This window comes from Talpa europaea (assembly GCF_964194135.1).
Source record: "Talpa europaea genome assembly, chromosome: 10".
In the NCBI taxonomy this organism is placed as follows: domain Eukaryota; kingdom Metazoa; phylum Chordata; class Mammalia; order Eulipotyphla; family Talpidae; genus Talpa; species Talpa europaea.
In genome coordinates this window covers 67,028,469-67,040,691 of record NC_140077.1, presented here as the reverse complement: position 1 = coordinate 67,040,691, position 12,223 = coordinate 67,028,469, and the positions used below count along the sequence as shown (strand labels likewise).

Genomic DNA, 12,223 nt, shown 5'->3' with positions numbered 1-12,223 from the left:
GAGAGCCCCTGTCCCCTGCACCCTGGCTCACTTCCCTGGGGGGTGAGAGGATGACAGGTGTTACAGGTACTATGGGGTGGGGGTGGGGCAGGAGGAGCCCAGAGGAAGGGCCACTAAAGCATCAGCTGAAGAGATGACCTCCAAGCTGACACTTGCAGAGTCTGAAGTTTCTACAAGCAACTCTGAAGAGGGATTTTCCTACTGGAAGAAGCAGCATGTGCGAGGGCTAGAGCCTGAGAAGTAACAGGCATCCTGGGAGTGACTGGTTCCAGAGGGGAGGGTGGTCCATCTCCGCAAGACTCCCCAGGCTCTCCTGAATTTTCCCCAGTTCCACCCCACCCCCAAGCACAGAGACAAAAGTTCTGGTGTCAGGCAAGCTTGCCAGCCCCATGGAAGGGCCGTGCTGGATTACTTGGGGCAGCAGGGTGCAAAGAAGTGCCTATTAGGTGCCATGCCCCTGCTGGCATCTGCACCTGCTCTTACCAGCCCTGGCTAGAAACTCAGGTCAAAGCAGGCCAGCGGCCATTTCTGCCTCAACCAACAGCACCACGTTTCCCAGGCCACTGAAACCTGGAGCATGTCTCTATTGGCTGCCTCCGCCACTGAAACCTGGAGCATGTCTCTATTGGCTGCCTCCAGTGCCCATTTGCTGCAGAACATTTTGGTTAATGCTGCCCAGGGTCTGCCTGCATTCATGCCATGCTCTAGGGGCAGCCCCACTGGGTAGGTCTTCTTGTGCAAACTGCCACATAGGGGTAACCATGAGGGGCCCCAGCAAGATGTCAGGAGAAAACGAAGAGCAGGAGAAAGGGGCTGCAGCAATCAGTGGGCCTCTTGCAGGGGTCGCAGAGAACAAAGAGGGTTCTAAGATGGATTCATATTCCAACCTGGAGACCAAATGTGCCCCCGGTAAGGTGGAGTGATGAGGATCACTGTCAGGCCAGTCTCCTTACCTTGAGAGCTTCCCTGCCTGGCTAGAGGGAACAATCTGGGGCCCAGTAGTCAGGGAACCGCTGTCCATCAGGAAGCTTACCCCTGTGTACCACACCAGGGCAGAACGCAGCCCCTTCAGCCTCCTGGTTCCTGGTGTCATGAGAAGTTCTACTATTAAAATACCCTTCCAGGATGATGTTAACATGCAAACAATCTCACCAGTGCCAAAGGAGGTCCCCTCCTGAAATGAAGTCAGGTAGAATTTTCCCAGCCCATAGAACAAACTAAGCTAAGGAGTGTCTTGAGCTTAGAGCTGTTTCAGTTACCCCTCCTTCTTCCCCCATGATAAGGCCACAAAATATGCCTGGGCTGCTCTCTGGCAGAAAGATACAGAATGCATTTTGGCATCTGACTGACTGGTTCTGCCAGGTTTAGCTTCTTCCAGTGTGAGAGGATTTACTTTCTTTGAGATTCAAAGTCCTCAGCACAGGAAAAGAAATGCCTTAAGAGGGGAAGCATCTGACAGGAAGGAGGAGTCTGTGGCTGTGCCTGAAGAAGGATCCACATTTGTCCCTGTGTCTTTCAGATACCCGTGGACTTGGATAGATGGCTGAGGCTCCCCATTACTCTTGGTCTTGCTGGGCCCACAGTGCTGGGCCTGCCTCCTGCTTTCTGTGCCAAGGGAGCTCCCCAGAGCTGAGCCTGTGACACCATGGCTTGGGGCCTCAGGTACCCTTGGAGGGACCCTGGTGCCACATTTGGAAGGGAGGACCTGGGGCAACAACTAAGGGTGTGGCCCTTCTGAACCCACCCCATATGCTCCCCTGCCCTGTGCTGTACCAGGCATGCCCCATCCCCCACATCTGGGTGACAGATGGGCCAAGGCTATTACTGAGAGCAGTATACTGACTTGGGAGTCTGCAGGGGGCCCCTAACCCATTGGAAGGGGGGTTGGTGAGAGATTTGGAGGTGAGGTGTAGGAGTAGCTTAGAGAGAAGAGCAGGCACCTCCTGAACATGTGGGAAGGGGAAGGCCTTCCAGCTGGAGGGCAGCAAGTAGGTTGAGCCCTGGGAAGGCCAGCCAGGTAGTAATCGGCTGTGTCTGGGGCCTTTAATCCTGGAAAGGAACAGGCCCCTCCCATTCTTCTCCTCTCTCCAGGGGGCACAGGCTCTGGCTTCTGTGCTGACCTCTAATCCCCATGTCAGGTGGCTGGACCTTTGTGACAGTGGGCTCCGTGGGCTGATGTGGAAACCCTGGCACATGCCCTGAGCAAAAACAGCAGCATCTGTGGTAGGTATCAGCTTGAGGCAGGTAGGCAGATTTAAGTCCTTCCTTTCCTGAGGGATGTGAGCTCCCCCAACTGGGCCCTCTCACATGGGCTGCTGGTATTGCTGAGGCCTCATTTCAGGGTGGGGGAGGTGGAGGTGTGCATACAGCTGGGTATCACTCTTTCCAACCACCCCACCCCATTCACTCTCCTCTGCTGGCCAGCACCCCTACTCCCCCTGCATTTGGTGGCCTCTCAATGATTGAAGGTGTGGGGGGAGGGTCCTGTGACACAGAGAGGCAAGGGCCTGGGAGTGTGAAAAGAGGGAGGGCAGGATGGGAGTATGGTGGGGCTGGATCCAAATGCTTCCTCTGCCACAAAGATTTGGATGACCCCGGGCAAGCAGCTCAAACGCACTGAGACTCAATTTTCAATCTGTGAAATGACCCCAACAATTCCCCCGCCTCCCCCTTGAGGCTGTGGTGAACACAACATGCTCAACAGAGAGTCTGAGGCATGTGAGTGCACATGGCCACCTGGGCTGTAATTGCCAGCGCGCAGAAATGCAGCTTCCAGGGCTTCTGTGGATGGCATGTATTGCTCTTGGGCACAAATCATCAGCAAGGTAACTGCATCTCCACCACAGGCATTTTTCCCAGGACTGCAGACTTGGAGGTTTTAGCCCCTTGACAAAGACACTCCTGGACACATAAGCGGAGAGCTGCCTGGTCCCCAAAGGTGGCAGAGTCCTCATGTAAATCCAGAACAATCTGACTGTAAAGCTTCTCAGGCCTGGAAGCTTGGAGGATGGGGTGAGGTGGAGGAGGTGGACCTGACTGTGGAGCTGTCTGGCTGAGGGGTTGTGCTGGTCCCCAGATGTGGACCTGTTGGAGAACCTGCTGGGAGACCAAGCCCTCTGTACCTCCCTCATGGTGAGCCAAGTTGTACAGAAGGTGCTGCTGGCAGGGAGGACCAGGCAGCCCAGCACATTGCTGAACTTCTTCTTGCCCATATAAGCCATGCTCTCTGTCCACTTGAAATATTCTTCCTCTGACTCACAGCTGATTTCCTCCCACCTGGCCCATTTCAGCTTAAATGTTCACCTCACATAAGCTTCCCCACCCACCCCTCTCAAGCATGGGGTCCGCATTCTTCTCTAGAATCATACCTTTTTTTTTCTTTTGTGGCACCAGAATGACTTTGTTTTGTTCATGGTTGGACCCTGAAATCAGCACCCAGCACAGGCAGAGGAGGACAATGAGATATCCCTGGGAAGAATTAAGAGTTGTGTGTGGCAGGAGCAGAAGGGTGGCAGGCCTGCATGGAGTGTGTGGGTGAAGGCTGAAGCAGGGCTGCTCAGCATGTCCCTTTCAGCACCACCCTGTCTGAGGAGCGCCCCATGCAGCCTTGGCTGGATGGCACCTACTTGGTCATTTAGTTGGTTGTAACTCAGGTTCAGGGATTTCAGGCTTGTATGGGCAAGCAGAAGTTCAGCAAGGTGCTGGGCTGCCTGCTCCTCCAGGTGGTTCCCTGCCAGCTGCACCTTCTGTACAACTTGGCTCACCATGAGGGAGGTACCGAGGGCTTGGGCTCCCCCTGCTCCCAGCAGGTTCTCTGACATGTCCACATCTGGGGACCAGCACAACCCCTCAGCCAAACAGCTCCACAGTCAGGTCCACCTCCTCCACCTCACCCCATCCTCCAAGCATTCAGGCCTGAGGAATTTTACAGTCAGATTGTTCTGTATTTACATAAGGACTCTGCCACCTTTGGGGACCAGGCAGCTCTCCACTTATGTGTCCAGGAGTGTCTTTGTCAAGGGGCTAAAACCTCCAAGTCTGCAGTCCTGGGAAGAATGCCTTTAGTCTTTACAAATACCCTGCCTAGTAGGAATTACTATGGCTCCCACTTAAAATGAGGAAACTGAGGCTCAGAGAGTTTGAGTCACTTGCCTAGGGGTCCCAGCCTCTGAGCACAGAAGCTGTCTACTAGCCCTGTGTTCTCCATGAGGTGTCCAGGCTCTTCCCATCTTGGTCCCACCTCTGTAGACTCTGGGTTATCAGAGAGCTGTCAAAACTGGGTATCACTCTCCGGTGGGCTTTGATAAAGAGAGACAAGTTGGAAGATCACCTCCCCATTTCTAGGCCCAGCCTCTATTAATGTGTTCTGTTATTTTGCGGGTAAATATAACACACTCTTGTACACTACTACAACTGTGATCAAGCCAGAGTCCTGCACCCTATTCTTCTTCATTTCTCATACAGAAATGTGGATTCTCCCCCTGAAATTTCATGCTTTTCTCTAACCAGAGGATGTCCTAGGAACCCAAAATCTGTCATAGAGCACACTTGCTCTCCTTCCCAGCCATGGATTTTTTCCCCTAATTTTTAAAATTGTGATAATATATGCACAAGACTTGTAATCTTAACCACTTTTAAATGTATAGTTCCCCAGCTATGGATTTTGCTTGAACAGCTGAACTGAGGACACAGCCCTGGAAGCCCACCTACATGGTGACATTTTTCTTCAATCAAATGCAAAATTTAATCTCTTGCTGGACTCGAGGGTACCTGGTTACCTGTTCCTGATTACCTGGTACCTGGTTACCCTGGTGGTTGGACCCACCACAGTTACTGGGGCCTTCACAGTTGCACATCTTTGACCCTGCTACACAGGAGGTGCAGTACGTGCACAGGGGTAGTGCTTCCATTCGGCAGACATATGATGTCCTTCCCATTCTAAATGCCTGGAGGACAACTGTTTAGTGTTCAGTTTCTGTTTGTCTTGAAATTTTCCTGGGGCCATGGTTCTGTGCTTTCTGGAATCCATGTGATTTCTCTTTGCCCCATGTCCCAGCTTTTGGCCCTTCCCATGAAACTGCTAGGACTGGGAAATAATTCATCCAATCTGCCAGCCTGGTTCCTGAGAAAAGCCATTGCTTTTCCTGGGGATCCCGGTTGTGCTGGTCCCTCCCAGCACATGCACAGTTTTACTTCCAGTGTCACAGCCTCCAGCAAGCATCTGCCGTGCCTCCTTCTCCTGGGCCAGCCATATGAGGAGTGTGCAAAACGCCATCCCCCAGGCTCTGGGAGCTCCTGCACAGCAAGCCAGCAAGGGTGTTGGTCTTGTGATGGTGGCACAGGCTAAAGCTGGTGGGTCTAGCAGCACTGTGCCTCGGTGCTCACTCAGCAGGCTTATGGAGCCTACTTCCTTATGCAGGCACCTCTGGCTCGGGGTCTACCAATGGTCCGCCACCTGGTGCCTCCATCTTGCATGAATTTAATCTTGCCAGGGTCCCCTCACCTTTCCTGTGCTGTCATCTGAATTAGACCAGAGGAGCTGGGTCTCTGTGAATTACTTCTGCTCCCACCAAGGACACAACTATCAGGCAGTGAGGAGTCTCACACTCCCTTGGGATATAGCACTATCCTCCCCCTTCTACCACTTCTTTTTATTTGCACCCTCATGGGGAGTTAAGGAGGGTATGTCTCTATGGACTGTGGCACTGGGTCACAGAGAGGAGATACCCCCTGGGCCCTTGGTAACTCTGTTCTCTGACCACCTCAGCACCCTCCATCCCACTGGCCAACTGCTGGGCCGATGAGGACTGTCCAGAAGGAGAGATGGGGATGCACAGTCACGGTAACTGGGCTCTGTCTTCCTATGCCTCCATTCAGAAGTGGGGGGGAACAGGCTGGAACCCTGTATGGCTCCCATATCTCTGAGTCTCTCCTTTTTCCCAGCAGTCTCCTTGCCCACCCTCTCTGGACCCGGTATGGATTTGAAAGACTGAAGTCTGTCTTGTGTTTTCCAGGCATAAAAATAGGTCAGTGTGTGATTTTCTTTTTTTTTTTTTTATATATATATATATTTTATTTTATTTTTTATTTATTATTTTTTTTATAGAGGCATGTTTTCTTTCTTTCTTTATTTCTTTGTTTGTTTTGTTTATACATGCACTGGGTACAGTCAGAAGCGCAGGAGGGTGAGAGGATTCACCAGAGCCAGAGCGGGGAGCAGAGCAGGCAGAAGGACCGAAGTACACTGCTGAGGGGAGCAGCGGGAGGCAGGAGAGGTCTGCGCGCCATGCGGGACCCTCCTCCGGTGGCCGGGGAGCAGCCGGGGATCGAACCGGCGCCGCAGAGGCCGCGGGCAGCTTCGCAACCCAGCGCTCAACCCCTGCGCCACCGGGGAGGCCCCAGTGTGTGATTTTCAATGGGACGCACAGGACCTGCGGGATCTGGGGCTGGTGCCCTCTGGAGAGTGGTACTGTGCAGGACCCCAGGTCAGGTCAAGCCTACCCCCTCATCTCCTCTCCTCCTACAGGAAGCCCTTGCTTGTCCAGGCCAAGAACTTTATGCTGTTCATCAAAAATGCAGTCACCTTTAGCAAGTTTAACTTTTCCAAGTAAGTGTGGCTGGGTCCTGGCTGGCCCTATTCTCCCTTTGCCGGGCCTGGTCTGATCCCTGGCTCCATGCCCTCAGGTCCAATGCCTTAGAGATCTGAGATGATGCCTATTCCAAGAGCTGCCACTAGGACCCGCACTCCAACCCCTAGTGCCCTGTGTTCTGAATTGGGGACCTTGTGGCTGCAACTGCAGGCGTCTTTGAGGACCTGGCATTGCTGGTGGGTCCATGGCTGGGGGGGGGGGGGAGCTCTGAGAGGACTAGGGAGAGGGCCCCTGGCTGGTATGCTGGTGGAGCAGTGGTGTGTCATGAGCAGGGCAGTGCTGTGAGCATACACATCCACTGGGATTGTGACCTGGACTGCAGGAAGTCTGACTGCAGGCCCCACTACTCCTTCCACCTGCTGCAGAGAAGTTACAACTTCAGGTGGGGACCTCATCCTCACCGACCGCTCCTTGCCGAGGTCCCCTGCACTGTCCTCCTGTGGCAGCCACACCAAGGCCCTGCCCCCTGGGCACTCCACTATGTGTGTTTTGGAGGAGGGGTCCCAGGGGCAGAAGGGGTTGCTCTCAGCTCCAGGCCCCCCAGCACATGTTCCATCCAGCCTCCCTCTGGACCCTTCCCCTCTGATCTGAGTCCACACCTCCTTTAGCAGGAGCTCAGATGTTCACCCCACCTTGCTTCTGGCTTCTCCCCTCCCTAGCACTGGGGCCTGCCTGTTTTGCCTTTTCCTTACGGTTTTACAGAAAATTTCCAAAACTCTATTGAAAAGGCCAAAATAAGTGCTATGAACATCGATCTCCCCTTCATCTGGGTTCCCCACCGTTTTCCTCAGTGCTGGCCTGAGGATGAGTACCCTTCCCACTTGATGGCGGTCTCACCACACCTAAGAAACTTCACATTGACAGAATATGTCTAATAGTTTTAGGTCCTCAACTGTGCCCTTATAGCACTAAATCTTTTTGTTTTTCAATCCAGGATGTGCTCAAGGAGCTTGCACTGCATTTATGGTCTCCCAAGCACAGCCTCCACTTTCTTCCCTCGCCCCACCAGTCCCCTGTAGCACAGATCTGGAGATGGCACCACGGGACAGTGCTCCCTGGCTCTGCCCGGCCTGGCTCCACCAATCTTTCCAGCTCTTTGCCTTTATGTGGGACTGCTCCCTGCCCACAGCCTGCAACCTGGGAAACCAGTCTGGAAGTCTCTCCTGCAGGAAGCCCCCCCAGTTCCTAGAGGGAAGCAGGTCATAGCCCTAGGCTTGTCCCCCACCCCCTCCCACCTCACTGGCCTCTGTGGTGGGACCTTTCTGTCCTCCTGTCCCCTCAGCAGGCAGAGCTTACCCAAGACTTGGGCTTGGGCTGGGGGTCCATGGAATCAATCGATGAGTAAGAGGTAAGTTTGAGAGAGCCATCCCAGCCTGGGGACAGCACAGCAGGCCAGGCAGAGTGTTCTCTCCCACCTCCAGGACAGCCACTCACTGGTGAAAGGCCATTGGCGTGGGGGCCCGGAATCTGCTCAAGCTCTGTGGAATCCGTTTTGATATTGTGGTCATCGGGCTAGTGGAGGGGGTGGGGCAGAAGGACAGGTAGGGGCCTGGGTGAGCCAGAGGCTCAGCTTACATCTCTCTCAAGCAGGGAAGTTTGGGCTCATCCCCACAAACATCACTCTGGGCACAGGAGTGGCTTGGCTGGATGTGGCAAGTCTGGCCATTATAGATCCCCTCTGTCTGCTGTGAGCATGTGTCCCTGCCTACCCTTGAGTCTCTAGGTGATGACGAGGCAGGGAGGGCAGCAAGCAGGTTGGGTGCTGGGGTATGGATTTTTGCTGTCTTTCCCAGATCACCTTCTTCTGTGATCTGCTGCTGTTGTACATGGATGGAGAAGCCCAATTTTACTGGAGGACCAGTAGTATGAGGAGGTGAGCTATGGTCTGGCCTGGATCCTGAGTTCTGCTACACTTTGGAGAATGTACCTTGAGTCCTGACTCACTCACTGTACTCATTTGCAGGCACAGGCCCCAAAGGTGACCGCACACCATGAGCAGAGGGAGTGGGCCTCAGTACCCCCACACTCTTAGAGGGGGCCCAGCACCTGCCCCCTTGGCTGCTGATGCTGGGAGCTGAATAGTGACGCCTGGGTGGTTTCTCAATCTATGGGCCCAACTGTCAGTTCACTCCTGACCCCTGCTGTTAGGGTCAGGGCTCGGAAGGATCGGGGCTCCGCCCTTGGTACCTCATGGGTGGGCCCAAGTGGACCAGAGAAGGGAGCAGAGAATTCTCCCCTTCATCTCCCAGGAGCTTGTCCCCCCCTTGACTCCAGCCACTCCAGGGTGACGGAAGTCCGTGTTGTGTAGAGACCTGCAGCAGAGTAGGGGCACAGACAAGGGGCACAGAGTAGGGGTGCAGACAAGGCCCGTGCACCCACATGGCAGGGAGCTGGTCCAGGCGGGCCCTGCTGTGCCCAGATCTGGAGAACAACCTCCGCGGCTGTCACCAGTGCTCCCAGTAGCATCAACTCTCAGTAGTGGACACTGGTTACAGTGACTGCAGCCCTGGCTGGCTTCCAGTCCTCCTTTTCTCACTGGAGTGGGGGTATTGAGGGAGTAGCCCCCCCCTCCACCAGCTGCCTTTCAACAGGATCTGGGCAACCAGAGTCCCAGGCGCGGTAGACAGAAGTCTGACTCGTAGGGGTTGTCTCACTGCTCTGGTGTTGGGTTGCCTGGGCAGGGCCCCACCCAACTTTGGGCCTCATCCATGAAACGGGGAATGTTTGAGGCAGATGACCCGGCCCCTGAGGGTCCCAGGCAAGGACACAGTCACCTATTTGGCCCATACCTGCTAGGACACTTTCCAGATGTTACATTGTTGTGTTGTTTACTCTGTGGACCATGGGAGGAGTATTGATACAGTCACCAAGAGAAGTAGAAGCAGAAGAGACAGGAGAGAGAAGGGGAGAAAGAAGGCCAGAGAAGCCCAGAGTGAAGTCTTGTGGGGGGCTTGGAGGCCTACCGGCATCCTGGCCCCCCAGCACCTCTGCCTGCCATGTACTTGGTGGCTGCACTACATGTGAAAGCTCAATAAAAACCTGAGAAACACACCGAGGGCTCCAGGACTCTACTTTACCCCGGTCTGCTCGATTCTTAGAAAACCTGCTCCATGCCCTTCCTGCCCCTACAGAAGGGCTAGAATGAGGAGGAGAGGGAAGAGGGCTGCTGGTCACTGGGGTCTTCTCTATGCCCCCTGGGTGACCCGCATCTCAGCCTCCTGGAGCCTGCTTCCCAGGGAGTCATGGGGGTGAGGCGGATGTACATCTGGAATTCACTGTGCCCAAGGTCACGCCTAAGTACATGTTTTGGCAGCTGCTTTCCCTCCCTGAGGCAACTGCAAACAGGAGGCCTTGACCACGACTCAAGGCAGAGCCTAGAAGCAGGAAGGACTATCCTTTACAGGGGATGTGGAGGCCCCTAGAAGATTGGTCTGGCTCTGACTTTGGAATCCTCCCAGGATTCAGAGACTTGCCTGATGGACAATATCCCTGGACCCCAGGCCCAAGGGCAGGAGTGGAGGGATGAGGGCTATAAGAACCAGGACAGGGGCAGGGATCGGGGAGTACATATCCCCTGAGAGATGAAGGCTTTCTCATGGGCACCTGGTGGCCAGGGTGTGCTGGCAGCTTGCTGGTGGAGGAACATGGGCCAGACTGAAGAGGTCCAGGGTGGGATTCAGCCTGTGCTAGCATCTGGAATCATCTGGCCCCTGGAGCCTCAGCAAAGCCTTGGGGACCTTCCTGCCTCTCTCTTCAGAGGAGTGTCCATGAGGAGATGGGTTCAGAAGGGCTGGGGTAAGAAGCATGACCCTGAGATCTGGTGATTGAGGCGGGGTCACAAGTACCTGGTTGTCCTCAGGGTCTAGTGAGAGCTGATGTCGCCACTGCAGAATGCACAGGAGTAAAGCCTACCAAAACCAGAAGCTTCCTGTGTAGCCCTTGCAGGCAGGGACAGGGAATTGGAGGTATCTGTGGGGAATAGAACATGGCCACTATAGACAGTGTGGGGGGGGGACAGGGTGGATCTTGGGGCCCTCCCAAGGACCGGGGCCTCACAAACACCAGCTGGCTGGCAGGTGCTTGGAGTGGCCCGGGTGCTGGCACAGCACACATGTGTGCTCCTTCCCGAATCTTTGCTGCAAAGACCTTGAGGGGTAGGCAGAGTGAGAGGAGAGAATGAGAACTTGGAAACAGCCATTGCCTCATTCTGGGTGTGTATTCCCCAGGGTAGCCATGCGGGCCATGTGCTCATGTGACGCTATATCCCTGGGCAGGCTTCAGGCACACGGTGTGCTCTCTGAGAGCCCTGGGAAACCAAGCGGACCCAGATCTCCATTGTTTTTCTCGACAACCTTCTTGGGGCCCAGGCTCTGCTCCCTGGATCTACCCCCAGGGGACACGTGAGGGTGAGCCTGCCCTTGGCCCTGTCATGGACTCTTTGAGCCTGTGCATCTATGTCCATCCCTTCTGAACAGGACAAAGGGTGGGACTGGCCTGTGGGCAGGATCCCAGGTCCCAGGTCCAGGACTGTCTCAGGACTGGTGCCTCCCCTTGCAGAACCTGGGGACAGTCACTTGGTGAGCAGGTGAGGACTCAATACTGCAAAGAATGAGAGAGTGGACACAGCAACAGGGCTCATGGCAGGCCAAACAGTTAGTATTGTGGATCCCTGGGGTTTGAGGCCTCTCCCCACCAATCCACCCCACCTGCCCAGGTAGCTGGAGTTGGTCATAAACTAGAAGATGCTGGACCAAGAAACCACCCACGCATTGGTTAAGGCCCTAAGGTCCTGAGGAACCCCAGCATGAACAGACCTACAAACCCAAGCTGTCTCAGAGAGAAAAGGCTCCCAGCCCTTCCAGCCTCCTGAGGAAATAGGGGTGGCAGGGCAAGAGTGGGCAGGTCCCCAACTGGCTTCATGGACGGGCAGGCTGTACCATGAGACCAGGTTCCTGGGCTGGGGCCTGGCTGCAGAGCTGCACAGCCTACACCGTCTCCTCCAGGCTGCCGCTGGGGAACACCACGTATCACATGGCAGTCAGCCCTGGCTGCTCCCGCTGGTTCTCCTTGCTGTGCCAGATGCCTCAGCCAAAATAGACTGCAAGTCCTATAGGGGCAATACAAGCCTGAGGGGCAGGTCCTGACCATGTGTACCCTCCTTGGCCTCCTCCCAAAGCCCAGCTGAGTCCTAGTCCGACCCCCACTCACCAAGCAGCAGCCAGATGGAGAAGCGCAGCCAGGTCAGGTAGCTCAGCTTCAGCATGAGGCAGATGTTGAGGAGGATGCTGAGGGCTGGAGTCAAGGGCACCATGGGGATCTGAGGGACAAGGGTAGGGCTGGGCTCGGCATCAGGGAATGTCTGCGAGCCCAGGGTCTGATTTCTCAGGAGTACACAGAACCTTTGGAGATTCTGGAGACAAATGCCCACTTGCCATGCCATGCGGAAAGAGTAAAGTGGGAAGTTGGCCTCCCCAGCCCTATGAGCCCTTGATCCCTCTGCTGCGGTAGAGGGGGAAGGGGCACGGGGAATTCGCTGGACTGAGAGCAAGTGTGTGTTGGGTATGGGTGGTACC

General features: G+C 55.0%; 1 pseudogene across 1 annotated transcript; it reads left to right on the top strand.

Moving 5' to 3' along the window:
* Window positions 1–761: 761 nt before the first annotated feature.
* Window positions 762–10,906, top strand: LOC311178757 (P2X purinoceptor 6-like; annotated as a pseudogene). The gene is made up of 11 exons: window positions 762–909; window positions 3,077–3,132; window positions 3,654–3,774; window positions 5,768–5,879; window positions 6,527–6,607; window positions 6,685–6,826; window positions 6,923–7,032; window positions 8,072–8,165; window positions 8,237–8,302; window positions 8,444–8,523; window positions 10,877–10,906. The product of its transcript is annotated as a P2X purinoceptor 6-like (transcript).
* The last annotated feature ends 1,317 nt before the right edge of the window (window positions 10,907–12,223 follow it).